This window comes from Ctenocephalides felis, unplaced genomic scaffold, assembly GCF_003426905.1.
Source record: "Ctenocephalides felis isolate EL2017-DRISC unplaced genomic scaffold, ASM342690v1 CF-g0.4_SCAFFOLD_03570, whole genome shotgun sequence".
Lineage (NCBI taxonomy): Eukaryota > Metazoa > Arthropoda > Insecta > Siphonaptera > Pulicidae > Ctenocephalides > Ctenocephalides felis.
In genome coordinates, this window is record NW_020539724.1 from 9587750 (window position 1) to 9603533 (window position 15784).

Genomic DNA, 15784 nt, shown 5'->3' on the forward strand with positions numbered 1-15784 from the left:
CTGACTTAGTACTTAGCAAGATTACATGGCACGAGTAAATTAAATTCAGTAAAAGCTGAGAAGCGCTGCAAGCGCTAATCATTCGCTATTTGTCTGGTTTTCTTGTTCGATCGTGTGTTTTGTGACTGTATTATTTTTGATTGTAATCTATTTTCATTGTAATTAAATCGGTCATCTAATCTTATCTAGTGTTATTACTTTGTTTGGAATCCTCTCCTTTCAACATTCAGAATCCGAGCATGCTGATCGTTCCAGATTTGAAGAAGCGCCTGGGTCACCTTCAAAAAGATAACCTTACTTTTCTGAATATACTCAATTTTCTAATCCTCGAAATAGCTATTGCATTATATACAATAAACTACTCCAAAAGGGTCTGAACAACCCGCATCCTCAACAAAGATCAAAGCTTTTAGTAGTGGTTCAGTATCTTCACTATAATAATTACTTCACTTATAATAACGATACTTTTTCATATGTCCTTTATTTCCAGCACTAGGTTTGTTGGAAACAACTTATTGTTAGTGTTTTATAAAAGTTTACTATGCAGATGGACACTTTACGCCGTGCCCCGTATTCACTATGAACGCATAGCATTTGCATACATCCATGGTAATATTTCCTTCTGAAAATTCTGCAATTCTTATGCAAAAGTTGTGTCGCTAAATTTTTAAATTGGCTACCATCGACCATTACGAGGAATTGGTAATAATAAAAATTGCCAATTCAAAAATAGACTCTTTTGTAGCAGCTTAACTTTGGATTCTATTTGGATATTGTAATGCTAAAAAATAAGAGGACTTCGGTCGGTCTTAAGTTTTTAATATCTTGTCATTTGATCATTCTCAAGATCGAATAGTTTTAATATCTTAATATTTAAAAATACATGCTTGTTTGAGAGTACTCGAGTAGTTAATATGATTTAAATTTCTCGTAACGTTTAGAAATAAAATGTGAGAGTTGGCAATCGATCTATCTATTAAACGTTATTTCACTTAACTGATCATAGAATATATTCCTATAAAAATCGAGCACACTGTTTATCTTAAATAATGACTCCGACGATTTTAATCGCACCGCAACATATATTTCATTTCATAAAAAAAGACTTGAAAGGAAAATGCTTCTGTCTTTGCATGAATAAATAATAGAGCATGTCGATTAATCGTATCGTCAGATGCGAAACATGAACCGAGATAAATATAAAATTGATATTATAGAGTACGGTCGAACCAACTGCATAATAATATGCTTTGCTTGTGCATGTATAAATTATTTCGTTAGTGCGGCCAACTGTATATGAGAAGTTGAATTAAATAAGAAATTGTCATTTGGAGGATGTTAGAGCAGCTGGATTTATTGCAAGCGATTGGATAAAAGAAAAAAATCTGAACTGGAGTGCTTGAGTTGATCAATCACTTCTGGATTACGCATACTGGATAAAAAATTAAAATATAATCAAATTACGACCATTTGAAAATTTACCTGAATTGATGATACATCCAAAATTATTCTGTGTAAAGATTCGTTTGCAATATATATAAAACTCACTTATCTATTGCCGAAGATTACAGACTAGGACCAATGAAATCACCTTATTGCTATAGTCAGAACTTTGCTATATATTATAAATTATAAACATTCTTTCCATGTTCAGAAAATTACCAAGCAGAATCGACGTCCAATCAAACGATTTGGAGAACAAAATATACTCAGAAAGCCAGAGAGCAAGACTAAAGGGCAAATTACCAACTGATATTATTTAGGCACTTTTATATTACTCCCCTGAACATATCTGCTAATATCCGATAATGATCACTTATCTCATATATTGCTAACAATTTCTGCTCGTTGTTTTCAAATCATTACAAAATTGGTACATATTACTTTAATGTACAAAGTAGTTAAAATAAAGCATTAGAAGAAATATTGAATGTCCCAAAGTTCCAAAATAGGTTGTCCCAAATGTTCGAAATGTTCCAAATAGGTTGACAGCACAGTAAACAAAGTAAAGTACAAAAGTTGTCTCAAAGATCACCAAACTCATTTGCAAGAAAGCTCTGCCAAAACACTACTAGAACCAGATTATAAATGAAGTTAATTCTACATTGATCTCTGCCAATCTCAAAATCACTGTAAATGATAAAAAAAATTGAAATTTTTAAAGCTTCTATTTTTATTTCTCAAGTTTGACGTAAAAAGTTTAAGCTCTCTGTTGAAAATAAGTTGCTGCTATATAAATCAATCATTAAACCAATCTGGACCTACGGAATTGAGCTTCGGGGATGTGCTTACAAATCAAATATAGCTATAATGCAGAGAAGTCAGCTAAAAATTTCACGTACAATACTTAATTCTCCGTGCTACGTGACAAATGAAACCATTCACAGCGACCTCAACATGAAAACGGTGCAATTAACGTTCAAGGAAGTTAAGGAAAAATACAAACGTAAACTGGAATCACATTCAAACCCATCAATAGGCGACATTACCCAACCATTTGGCGTAAGAAGATTGAAACGTCAATGGCCTTTAGATTTAGTCTTACAATTAGATTAGCTTTAATATAACATTATCAATTGTTAAACGAAGAAGATATCACTGGAGTTCTTCTTAGACATCGCTCTTAAATATTGTCAATTTAGCTTATAGGAATCCTTATGCATTTCTGATTGCTGAATAAAACAGAGTTGAAAAAAAGTTTGACGTGTTGTCCTTGCAAAGAGTATTTTTCAATTTTTTCAACTATCCTCTTCTATTGCAAATTTTTACTGCGTCATAACAAATGCAGCAAAAATTATCATGTACAGCTTGCTGTCCTGCTGACAGAGTTAAAAAAAGAAGTTTGACGTGTTGTCCTAGCAAACAAGATTTTTTAATATTTTTTCATCTATCCTCTTCCATTGCAAATTTTTACTGCGTCATAACAAATGCAGCAGAAATTATCATGTACAGCTTGCTGTCCTGCTGATATGAGCATATCGAAATCCGGTCATGTCGGATAGATCTGCTTGTGTTTGTTATGTTGTAATATGTGTAATGACAACGGATTGATAATAACAACGGGCGGCGGCATCGTGCCCGGAAAATGACAAACAGCGACGGCTATCATAATGTAACCAGACGTGGCACGCTATCGCGGCCGGAGGGCGGATTCGCGAATCAATTGTTACCATTATGATTTACACGAGCTGGGTTTTGCTCGCAGTGGCGTAGGAAGGAGAAAAGTTATTGGAATAATAGTCACATTATTTATTTAGCAATTAGAATAATTTATTGACTTTAAGAGTTTTCGAAAGGCTAGAAGTGTGCATAAACAATGCAAAGTAATGAAAACTAGACTTTATTGATTTGCCTTGCTGGTTCTTTACACTTACTGGTTCAATCAATCGCTCAAAGCAACAAATAAAGGATTATTTTGAAAGTATCAATTTGTGAAGATGGAAATTATAAAAAAATTGCTGTCCAATAATCACTTGATCGATTTTTAAGTATTTTGAACCCCTCTTCTTTAGTAGTAAGTGGTGATATTTAATTTGAAATTGAATTAAAAAGACATTTTATGAAATCGTAGAATATTGCTTAAAACTTTTATGAATTATGTATCATTGTACGTATCTATTGATATCAAAAACATTTAACTATAAGCATGTTATTTAATAGGTCTTCTTTATAGGTGGTTAGAGCTATAGGCTTCAGTCAGAAATTCAAGATTTGATGCTCGTTTCAGAAGTCAAGCTAAAGTAACAACAATTTTCGATTTGAAATATATATAGTAACTAGCAAACCCAGCGAACTCCGTTTCGCCACCAGTTGGTTTCATGAGAAAGATGAAGAATTTTTTTTTTGTTTTATATTTGAAAAGAAAATGAGTAGCTGTCAAACAATGTATCTACCGGCACCATCTACTTAAAATATTGGTTTGTAGTACATGCTAAGTATCAAAGATGACGCTGTATGTGAAAAAAATATTTTTCCGCTTTTCTGTTGAAATTTTTCTTTGATTTTCTTTGCTATAAATCTCACGGAGCCCGAGACCTTTTCAACAAATGCAAAATCGTCGAAATCGGTTTGTGCGTTCTTGAGTTATATCGTCAGGAAGGAAAACCCGACTTATTTTTATATATATAGAAGATAAGTTTCCAAGTAAAAATAACCATCCCAGGCATTCTTGAATCAACAAAAAATTTATCAGTATCACAGAAATTATAAATATAGGCCAACCAATAGCAACCATTGGGTTGCCTTCTAAAGCCACGTTATTAAGTCACCACAACAAGCTTGTAGGACCAGTAAGTTCTGAGTTCTGATTGCTGCTAATAAAGTCATGAACCTACTAAAGTTTGATTTTTCACCAAAAGTGTTTTTTTGCCAAGTAAATGTAATAATAAATTATTTTTCTACATTAGCAAAATCTTTTTTCCAGCAAAAATATATGAAATTTTTGCTCAATTCAAATCTGGTTAAAACCAATTATTGGCAAATTTTCAACAAAAGCTGAACATTAGATTGTGATACAAGATATTCTGTATCGTTAAAAATATCACACAACCCTTTTATTATTATTTATATTAATATAATTTAATTTTATACCAAAATTAGCTTAGAAATCAACGGCGCTCATACATATTATTTGTAAAAAAAAAAATGATGTAATTTATTTCCAAATTGCGCCACTGATCAACCTAACTAAAATGCACGTAGGTGGACGTTATTGAGATTTAGCTAGTACATTGCACACGGCAAAACTGATTACCAATATATCGGATTAATAGCAATGGATATGTGCATTTATAATCGCAAGCACGTCAAGATATATTATATTGCGCATATATATTTCTCACACAAAAAAACTTCTTCGAAATGTGAAATAAAGACGTCAAAATATGAAGCTTAACATGAATTCCGAACACGATCGGTAAATACTCCTCCACGTCGACTTTTCAACAAGCTCTTTTTGCATATGCATATGAGCGTTAAGCAAATTCAATATTGGAATAAAAAAAGCATTTTGCTAGCCACTCGATGGCAGGTTTTTGTACGTTTTAATTATGAAATGACTCGAAGAGTTAACGAGATATTCAGAGGACAAATGGAAGAATAAAACTGAAATAGTATAATAATAAATACAAAAAGAGTCCTATGAGTTGTTGTGCTCAATTTTTGAAAGACTTGGCGATATTAAAGTTTAAAAGTAGTGAAGCACATTTTATATGATTTTGTGGTAACAATTTAAAAAAACCTTGATTTATATAAATAATCAATTCCTTCATACTACAATATCACATTTAATTATTGACTAATGAGTTTCCTATCCATTTCTGCCCTTCTATCTAATCGCGTTCACCCACACCCATTTCCAGCTGGAGAACTAACTATCCTGACCCAATGCAGAAACTTCGAAACAAAGTTCTCACGATTGAAAACTACAGCGCTTTGTTGTTTATTTAATTTCTCATTTCCATTTTAGCACTTATCAGCGCTTTTTACAACTAACAAGAGTGTAAAATAACAAGTATTCTTGTGTCAAACGTCATAAACTGTCGTGGTTGTATGAACAAACAGTGCATCCGGCGATTTAATCACGCGGAAGTGTAACTTGCTCACTTCCTACACGATTTGCCAACAATTATTGCGATCATAATAATAACTATTTGACTTATAAGATATAAATTTAATTATTTATTGGTTTCAATTGTTTACAAAATTAGCCACTTACAAGCTAATACACAACTAAGCTAAATTGTTTCCTAAATAAAATCAAATCTAACTAAAAATTCATGAATAATTTTATAGCTATTTTAAACAAAAATAAAGCCTATATAATACTTATCAAAAATATAGCTATTATCATATATAGTTTATCCGTATTATCATATATAATTTAACCCTTTCCCTACGAGAGGGTTTGTCGCAGGAGAGACACTGCTGTACGAGTCAAGAAGCCGACCAGTACGCTTCTAACATATATTTCAAGATTTTCCAATTACAAATTACACATTAACAGTTCAATAACAAATTAGAATTCTCATTACCTTAACACAAAGTAATAAATATTGATGCAAATGCATACTGGATGTTGTCTATAGGTAAGGGGGCGTCCATTAATCACGTGAGGTTTTAAGGGGGAGGGGGGGTATGACAAAAAATCACGAAATATCATGTGGGGGAGGGAGGAGTATAGTAAGATGTCACGTCTATTTATTTTTTAACTGATTTTTTAAAAAAAATTCAAACATTTTCAAAAAAAGAATTAAAAATTTTACAGTTTTGTCACGTAACTAAAAATACACGTGATGTTTGATGGGGGAGGGAGGGGTAATTTTGAATATCACCATGTATCACCAAAGGGGAGGGGGGGTCCAAAAATCCTTAAAAACTCGCTCACGTGATTAATGGACGTCCCCTAAGGTGACCATATTTTTTTGCATAAAATTCAGGGACGGATTATAATGGGTGTGAGAGCGGGGAGCGGGTGCTGGTGAGCTAAAAATGTATATGCACATTTTTTCGGTTCCAATTTTCTAGTTGAAATATATTTTAAAAAATATTGGCAATCAAAACACTTTTAAGAATCCGGGACAATCCGGGACAAAACACCTAAAACCGGGACAAATATTGCTTTTACAAAAGGCCGGGTCACCTTACTATAAGCAACACTCGTAGCAAAAGGTCTAACAAAGAATTTTATTCTTTTAACTTCATATTTTTTACAAAATTATGCATTCCATAAACCCACTTTCTCTCCACCTTCACAAATGTCTGCATTCGATACTTTTATCATATCCAAATGTTTTGGATAACATCCAAGATTCATTCTCATCTTGATCATTCTTACAATGAAACTTCTATTTTGGTTTTTGAAGATGCCGATCAGAAGTTTCAGGTTAGATGTTGCTCTTGGAGAATCTGATGTCAAGCAGCCTGATTGCTGCATCAATAAAAAGAATTCATCGATATCACAGAAATTGTAATGGTAATAAATTTTATCTTATGCAGATAGGACAACAGTGCGAGTTGACATCTATAAAACACCATGACTTTTAAGAAGTCGTTACTACAGATCCTAGGACTTGTTAAGGTAAAAAAACTCTTGGAACCATAGGATTGAGATAACAAATTCGTTTAGAATCTTGTAATTTCAACCATTCAATGGTGATGCTTTTAATGTTTGAATCAATTCTTCTACTGATTAGATATAATTTTAAGTATGAAAAATTATATATCACAAAACTTTAGAATTTTGTATATTGTTTTAATCAAGAATTGCAGCAATCTCTTTCCTCATGTTATCCATATCCTATCACAATCTCGTCTGCACGTGTTTTTGTGCAAGGTTTAAAAAATCTTAAAGAACAGTTGCAGGAAAATTGTTTGTACGATGATGGTAGCAAAATCCGCGACTTCCACGGGAGCATCGCATGGCGCACGTTTTCTGTTTTTCTAACTGGCCACGCCAAAGAAACAATACTCTAATGATATGATATTACGTGATATGATATTGCAAACCACAGCGAAAACACACTGTTACCGTATTTATTATGCGAGCTAAACAGACAGGCCTCGTATTCAAGCATTCATATTACAAGAAAATTGTAAATAATTTTATACGAAATTAGGATTATTAATGTTTAATAAATGATAGATGTCAGGAGGAAGGTAACACACACTATCATGGTTGCAACGATATCCAAAAGAACTATTCAAAGTTTTTCATGAAAAGATTCGAGTTACTATTTTTCAATAAAACGCTTTTATAAATTTTTTGGGAGGAAAACTGATATCTCTCTCGATAACAAGGTACTTTTGTACAAAAATTCTATAGTGCCCATTTGGACTTATGGTATCGAACTATGGGGTAGCTCTTGTAAATCAAACATTAACATCATTCAAAGGTGCCAGAACAAACTTCTGCGTATCTTAACTAATGTGCCTTGGTATATTTCGAACTTTTGCCTACATAAGGATTTGAAAATCTTTACAGTCAATGAAATGATCAAAATTGGAAGTTCATCTTTCAACAATAAATTAATCCAGCATACAAATCCTACTATTCAAGCGATCCACAAACCGTTAAAAAGACTAGGCAAGAAATGGCCTTCCGATCTACCAAACACCTAGCCCAATGTCTGCACGCGCCCTGATTGAGGTTTAAGAGCTTTCTTAACATTTGGTACCTTGGGTACCTTAGAAAAAAGGATGTTGGCGTGTGCGTGTATGTATGTACGGATACAATTTTTTGTCCACGATTTCGGGCGCACGAATCAATAGTGCGCAAATATTTTTTTGATTATTTTTCCATTTTTTGTGGTCATTACAATATACATCCGTCAATGACATGCAGACATCTTATCTCGTAGCATGTGCCTTCAGATAAAATAGAAGAAAATAAACTAAAAACCACAGAAAGCAGTTGGTCAAAACCGCAAACATCTAACATTTATTTGCTAATACGTTTGCTACTTGATTTAAAAAAAAAATGGAACGGATTGAAATTCTGTCCTGTATAAATATTGTAAAAAGAACATATGCATGTATTAATCAAATTGCTAATCAATTCAAATATTGATTTCTCTACAAATTTAATTAACGTGAAGGAAAAATATTTGTTCAACATCGAATGACCCGCATACTACGAGTTAGGGATAGTGTGTAATATGAAACCCTGGAATCTAGAATTCTAACTTTTGCGCCCTGAAATGCAAAACCCATGCATCCGACTGAAATAATTCTGTACTCGGAATATATCTAAACATTCTAAATTTAAATATCTAGATTGCAAATTCCGAAATTGTTATATCCAATGTAGAGATGGGCTTATCATATCCGAAGCTGGATCGGGTAGGACTCCACAACTCCGACAACTTTGAAACATAATACTTGACACAATTGTGTTCTCTAGTGTGTTGGTAACATATCTAAGGATTTATTAAGACTTTGGAAATAGTTTACAAATATTTCAAATATTTTTGTTCATTTTATTATAATATTAACTATTTATGCATTTTAATATGCACACAAATCTCAAATTGACAAAAAACTTGGGAATCAAAATTAATTTTGTAATTATTTTTGAAGAGAAAATATGGAATTCTTTGAATATGTTTATTTTTTATGAAAATAATGCAGAAAACTTTATATATGAAATAAGAACAAATCTTTGTGCATAATATTTTTCACAAAATAATAATACCTCACATTCTTTTATTATTTTCTTTTCGAGAATTAATTAAACATCAGGTAGTTTGATTAGCATACTATTACTTTTACACAATTATAAAATCATAATTGTGTAAAACTTATAATATGATACTAAATATTTTTAGATGGCTGTATACCATTGAAAGAGCTCATTTACGTCAAACATTATCGTATACAGAATATAGATCACAAAATAGCATTATTTTGAGACATTATATACCTTGAAGGTCCTAAAACTGGCTGTGAGACGAGAAAAAGACCACTTCTTTCGTCCCAAATCTTTGTATTAGTAAAGAATCTCAAACAAATATCTGTACGTGTTAAAAGATTTAGTACCAGTTTAGGAAAGTTGGATATGACAAATCCTGTGAGATAACTCCACTCGGATTTACTCCGAGGGAGGAGTTGTATCGGAGTTATAACTCCGGAGTGAGGTACCCATCTCTAACCCAATGAACAAAATCCGAAGCAACATATGCTGTTTATTTTACATAAGTATTTTTATAGCTTTGAGAAACCATAAGGGCGGCTTGAAACAAAAACTAAGAAAAATAATACCTAGCATACTTAAACATAGTATGTTAGTTATACTGTGATAGATGACTTTTACGTTAAATCTAACTCTAAATCATAAGTAAAGTTAAACCGTACCAGCCCTCAATCCAAACAAAACGTCAGGAAAGATTTCAAATGAAAGTTTGAAAAAACATAAGGGTGGATTGGATTAGATTTAAGAGCTTTTGAACGGCCTGCGTTAATAATTAACATGGGAAATATTTTGGTAAACGCCCCGCACATTTTACGCCCGGCTCATATACGCAGTTTAGGATTGTTCACACATGAATTTTTTATGTAATGCAATACCATAGAGAATTTTGCTTGTAAAACTTATAGGGTTACGAAATTTATGATCATATATATTAAATTAAGAATGTTTACGATTTGATTTTGATACATTATCTTGGAAATAAATTAAATCATGTCGCAACTTACACATGCATTCAAATTAAAATCGCATAATTAATAACCATGGGGTGTATGGCATCGTGCCTTGAGGCAAATTGCTGGAAGTTCCCGTACCGTAACAAAATGTTCGAAGAATACTGAATGTTTTCAAATAGATTATTATAAATATTGTAACATTGTCTATTTGAAAACATTCAGTATTCCTCGATCAACATTTCGTTACGGTACGGAAAGTTCCAGCAATTTACCTTAAGGCATGATGCCATACACCCCACTACTTTTCCTTTGATCTTGTAGTTCAAAATTCATAATTTAAAAGCATTTCACTTTAGATCCAAATTTCTGCTGAATTTTCAACTTCCCGTAGGGTAAGTTATTGTAATGGGCCGAAAATCGGAATTGAAAATTTTTACATTTCTCGACATTTTGAAGGTTTCTGAACATTTTGGCATACCTCAGAAAAAATGGATGTGTGTGTGTGTATGTATGTATGGATACAAATTTCCAGTCACATTTTCGGGCGCACGGATCAACCGATTTGAATGGTTCAAAAAACATTCGATTCCTATTGATAGGGAAAAGAGCTGATAGTTTTTGGCAAAGGCAGGTCCAGCCGTTTCGGAGATACGGAGCAAAGAGTGCAGAAAATAGAAATCGACTTTTTGAGAGAACGGAGTATCCGATTTGAATGATCTAAAAAACATTCAATTAGTAATGATTGGGAGAAGTGTTTATTAGTTTTTGGCAAAGGCAGGCCCAGCCATTTCGAAGATACGGAGCAAAATATGTAAAAAATGGCAGTTTTTGAAAGAACTAAGCGTCCGATTTAAATGATTCAAAGAACTTTCTGCTTGTCTTAACAGATTGCCTCAAGACAGAATTCCACTTACAGCTAGTTTCTGATTGATTTCTACTGACCTAATCTGATTTCTGACCCCGATTTTACGAAGTATTTTACATACAACGTATAGAATTTCATCAATACGGATTTTCAATCGATCAAAAATCAATACAAAGATTAACCGTTACCGCTTGCACAATCTCAATGAAAATCGACACCCGTTGATACGCCCACTTACTGTGTTGTAAATATAAATCTATAAATTTCCGATCTGAAGCAGATATCTCTTTTTATACTCTCTGGGAAATATGTAATTGGATACGAAATAAGTGTAACGAATCGGCGTTAATTTGAAAGTCTTTAGCTGAGCTTATTAGAAAAGTTTATTTTCAATTTGTACTTGTAATTTCGATTAGTATCTGCCAATGTTCTGATTGATTAGATGCTCTAAAAACAATTTTATTATTTATTTTATAATTATGATATAGACATACAACAGGTATGTATAAGAAACTTGAAAGTGAGTTAATAGATAGATTGAAAAAAAATGAATTAAGGCGTAATTTAATGTTAATTGAATAATTAAACTCTTTGGCATATAGCATATCTCTAATTAAATTTGGATTGTTGTATTTAGGATTGTAGGTTTTTAAACTTAAGTAAGGTAATATGAAAATTATTTTAATACGAATAAATTTAAATTCAAAGAAGCTTTGCAAAATTTCTGTTTCAACTTTATAAGCTAACCACGTACCTATTTTGGAGTCTTATTGTAATATAGTAATCGCAAAGAAATAAAAAATAAAAATGTTCACATACTTTACGTTTCAAAGATTCCTTATATTTTTGATATATCTTGAAAACAAAATTGATGTATGCATGTATGTGTGTGTATGTATGCGCGTATGCATGTGCGGATGTTATTTTTCGTCCACGTTTAGGTGAGAACGGATCAACCGATTTGAATGATTCAATCAACATTCAAGTTCTATTGTTGGGGAAACGTGCTGATTAATTACTAATTCAATGTTTTTTAGATCATTCAAATCCGATGCTCCGATCTCTCAAAAACTCGATTTCTATTTTCTGCACTTTCCGAATCGGCTAGACCTATCTTTGCCAGAAACTAATCAGCACATCTCCTTTTCAATAAAATCGAATGTTTGTTGAACCATTCAAATCGGTTGATCCGTGCGCCCGAAAACGTGACCGAAAAATTGTATCCGTACATACATACACACACACATCCATTTTTTCTGAGGTATGCCAATGTGTTCAGAAATCTTCAAAACGTCGAGAAATGTAAAAATTTTCAATTTCGATTTTGGACGATGACAATAACTTACCCTACGGTAAGTTAAAAAAAAACAACAACTAATTACAAAGGAACAGCCCAGACTATCAATAAGAAAAAATTATCAGCATGATTCCAAACTGATGTCTTTCTTCTAAGTTTTGAAATCGGATCAGAATTAAATGTGAACAAAAGGTCAAATTTAAGCTTACATATGCACATATATACTTTTTCCAATTTTTATGTCAAACAATCCAGAATTACTTGAAACGTCATTCGGATTTTCTATCGAAAACATTTACTTTAATAAAAGATATCAGTTAATAGAAAAATGAAAGAAATATTTAATTGAAAATTGATAGTATTTCTAGCTTAGAAATTGTACAAAGACAGTCAAATTTGGCTCAAAGATATACTACTTCCATTTTTGGTGTCAAACGATTCAGAATGACTTGAAAGGTCGAAAGAATGTGAACCAAAAATTGGATTTTTTGAGAAAAATTCCTTTTCGAAAAAATGTTTCCAGTTTACATGATATACAAAATATAGTGAGAGAAATTTGAAAATAATGAAAAACAATTTTTGTTTAATAAAATAATTATCAGATAACAATTTCTTCAAATATTGAAATATGTTCTGAAAGTAGAACTTTATTTTAATATAATGCAAGGAGGCTATGAAAACAAAACGATTTTTTTAACGGAAAATTTGAAAAAAATTTCCCTTCAACGGCTTTCTTCCATTATCTGAATTCTGTTAGGTACTTATTGACGTTTTGTTAACGTTCAGTATTGTATCATTAGGCGTTATCATAAGGGTATAAATTTAGGGTTGCAATGTTGATACCAGCATCGAGCAATATGGAAAAATGTGTTGGGGCGGTTACCCCAAAATATTTGTAGAGTTAACCGACATCTGCGGATGATCAAATTTAGTCGCACATACTATGGGAAATTAACGAAAAAAAGTATTGACTTGGGGTAGATAAACAGCGAGGTAAAATCATATTAATAATACGTTTGTGCATAAAAAACTCATATATAATGATTAGTCATTTTATATAGATAAAATGTAAGAGAACTTTAATAAGCTATTCTGCATCAAGCTGTCACTAGTCTTGAGATATATTTAATAAATTCATAAAATAATAAATTTATTTCAATTACTGCACAAAAAAATTGAAAAGCGAATTGACAGGTAACTTGTCTGACATGAAGTACCATTAAATTAAATTAAATTAATTGAATTAAATAAATGACACGGGGTATTCTAATATTGTCTAGGTGAAGTACATATAAATTTTACATATAAATGTACTGTACATTTATATGTAAATAAAATCGAAATGAAAAATAATTATATGTAAGTATAAATCTTTAAACCGATTAAATAAAAAAATAATAACAAGTTCACCTCATACATCAGTAATAATTATTATATACTACAAAAAATAATTAGCCATAACTAATTATTAATTACTATAAAAAAAAACAACATGGCTGCCGTACAACAATACAACGCACAAAAATTTCTGTGTGTTAAATGTAAAACTGTATAGATTTACATCGATATACATTTCTTCATTATTCAAACTCAATAATAATGATTACTGATATAAAAATATGATTATTGTTATAAATAGTATATGATAGTATAGGATATGATGTATTTTACTGATGTTTACATATCAACGGCATGCTAATTAAAGGTTATATCAGCTTACCTTAGGCTATCAGCTCACCCCCAGCTAATTTTGTAGAACCGGCACGAATACTTTTGAAATATAGCAAAATAAACTTTAGAAAATATATCATCTATCAATACTTAAAGGATTCATTAATAATTAAAATCTTATACTATTTTTGTACACTAAAATTTTCACACTTCACTTTCACCTTCCGCCATTATGACATCCTTCCGCCACCCTGCTGATCAAGAACGTTGTGGCTCAGATTGTGCAAAAAGTGTTGCCATATGAGAGTAATAAGAACATCTTCTTATCACAGGTTTTTATTGTTTTTATGTTGTTATCAGTGCCCTAATCTTTAACATATTTCAGAAGTAATTTCCCGGTAAATTTGAATTTGATTGTAATTAAAAATATATTGAAAAAATAATTGAAATAATTATTAAAATTATTAAAAAATACTATGAATATTGTAAAGTGTTAATAATATTAATTTTAGTTATCTTTTATTATTTAATATTGAACTGCCTGTACATTTTCTAAGAAATAATTAGCAATCAATGTTGAAGATCAAGCTTTATATAATTTCTAATTAATAATATATGTAAAATGTAATTAATTTGTCAGCAAAATAAAGCTATACTATAATCGGAATTCATCACATCATACTATTATGCATAACAAAATCTTATTGAAGAATTATCTATCTTAATTTTATCTAAGAAACACTTTGTTTAGCTTTATTATAACTTGCAAACATTGGTAAGTGGATAGTTTTGTAAATATTTAAGCACATGAATAAATGTATATGAATATTATAAATATTGTAAAATAATTAATAATATAATTTAGTTATTCTATATGATCTTTGATATTGAACTATCCCTATATACATTTTCTAGGAAATAATTAGCATTCAATGTTGAAGATCAAGGTTTATATAATTTCTAATTAATATATTATGCAAAATGTAATTAATTTGTCAGCAAAACAAAGCTATACTGTAATGGACTTCATCACATAATATTATTATGCATAACAAAATCTTATGGAAGAAATATTATCTAATAAACATTTAGTTTAGCCATATTATAATTGGCAAAATTTGGTAAGTGGGTAGTTTTGTGAACAATTAAAACAAATAAATAAATGTATATATATATATTATATATATATATATATATATATATATATATAAAAATAATCTCTTTTATTACATATATAATTTTTATCTAGTTATAAGAATACATTTATTGTAATAAGTTAGCACAAATAAAAACTTAAAGTATGCATTTTCTTAATCAGATTAATTATTAATTTTTATTTATAGTTATTTAAGTAATTAAAGTTTAATATTTTTTATCTCTATAGGTTCAAAAATACTCAAACCAAGCTTATTTTATGCAATTAAACTTATCCAATAATTAGCATAAAACAATTTCAATTTTAGTGTTAAAAGTATTTCTCACTTTAATGTTTCAGTTTAAGATTGTTGTATTATAAATTGTACAAATTTGTAAGTGACTAGTTATAGAATAATTACATAATTTATTTACATAAACAATTATAAGTATATATATATATATATATATATATATGATCTAAGAGTGTGTATATTTATTGTAATCTTCTTGCACACAAAATGAAGATGAAATGAAATTGTGATTTGGAGCATAGATTTTCGTCAGAAATCAAATTAATAAAACTTAATAAGTTGACTTAATCTCTCTATTTTAATAATACTTAGACTGAGCTTATCTCCAGAATTATCAGACAATAATTAGCACACAACAATTTA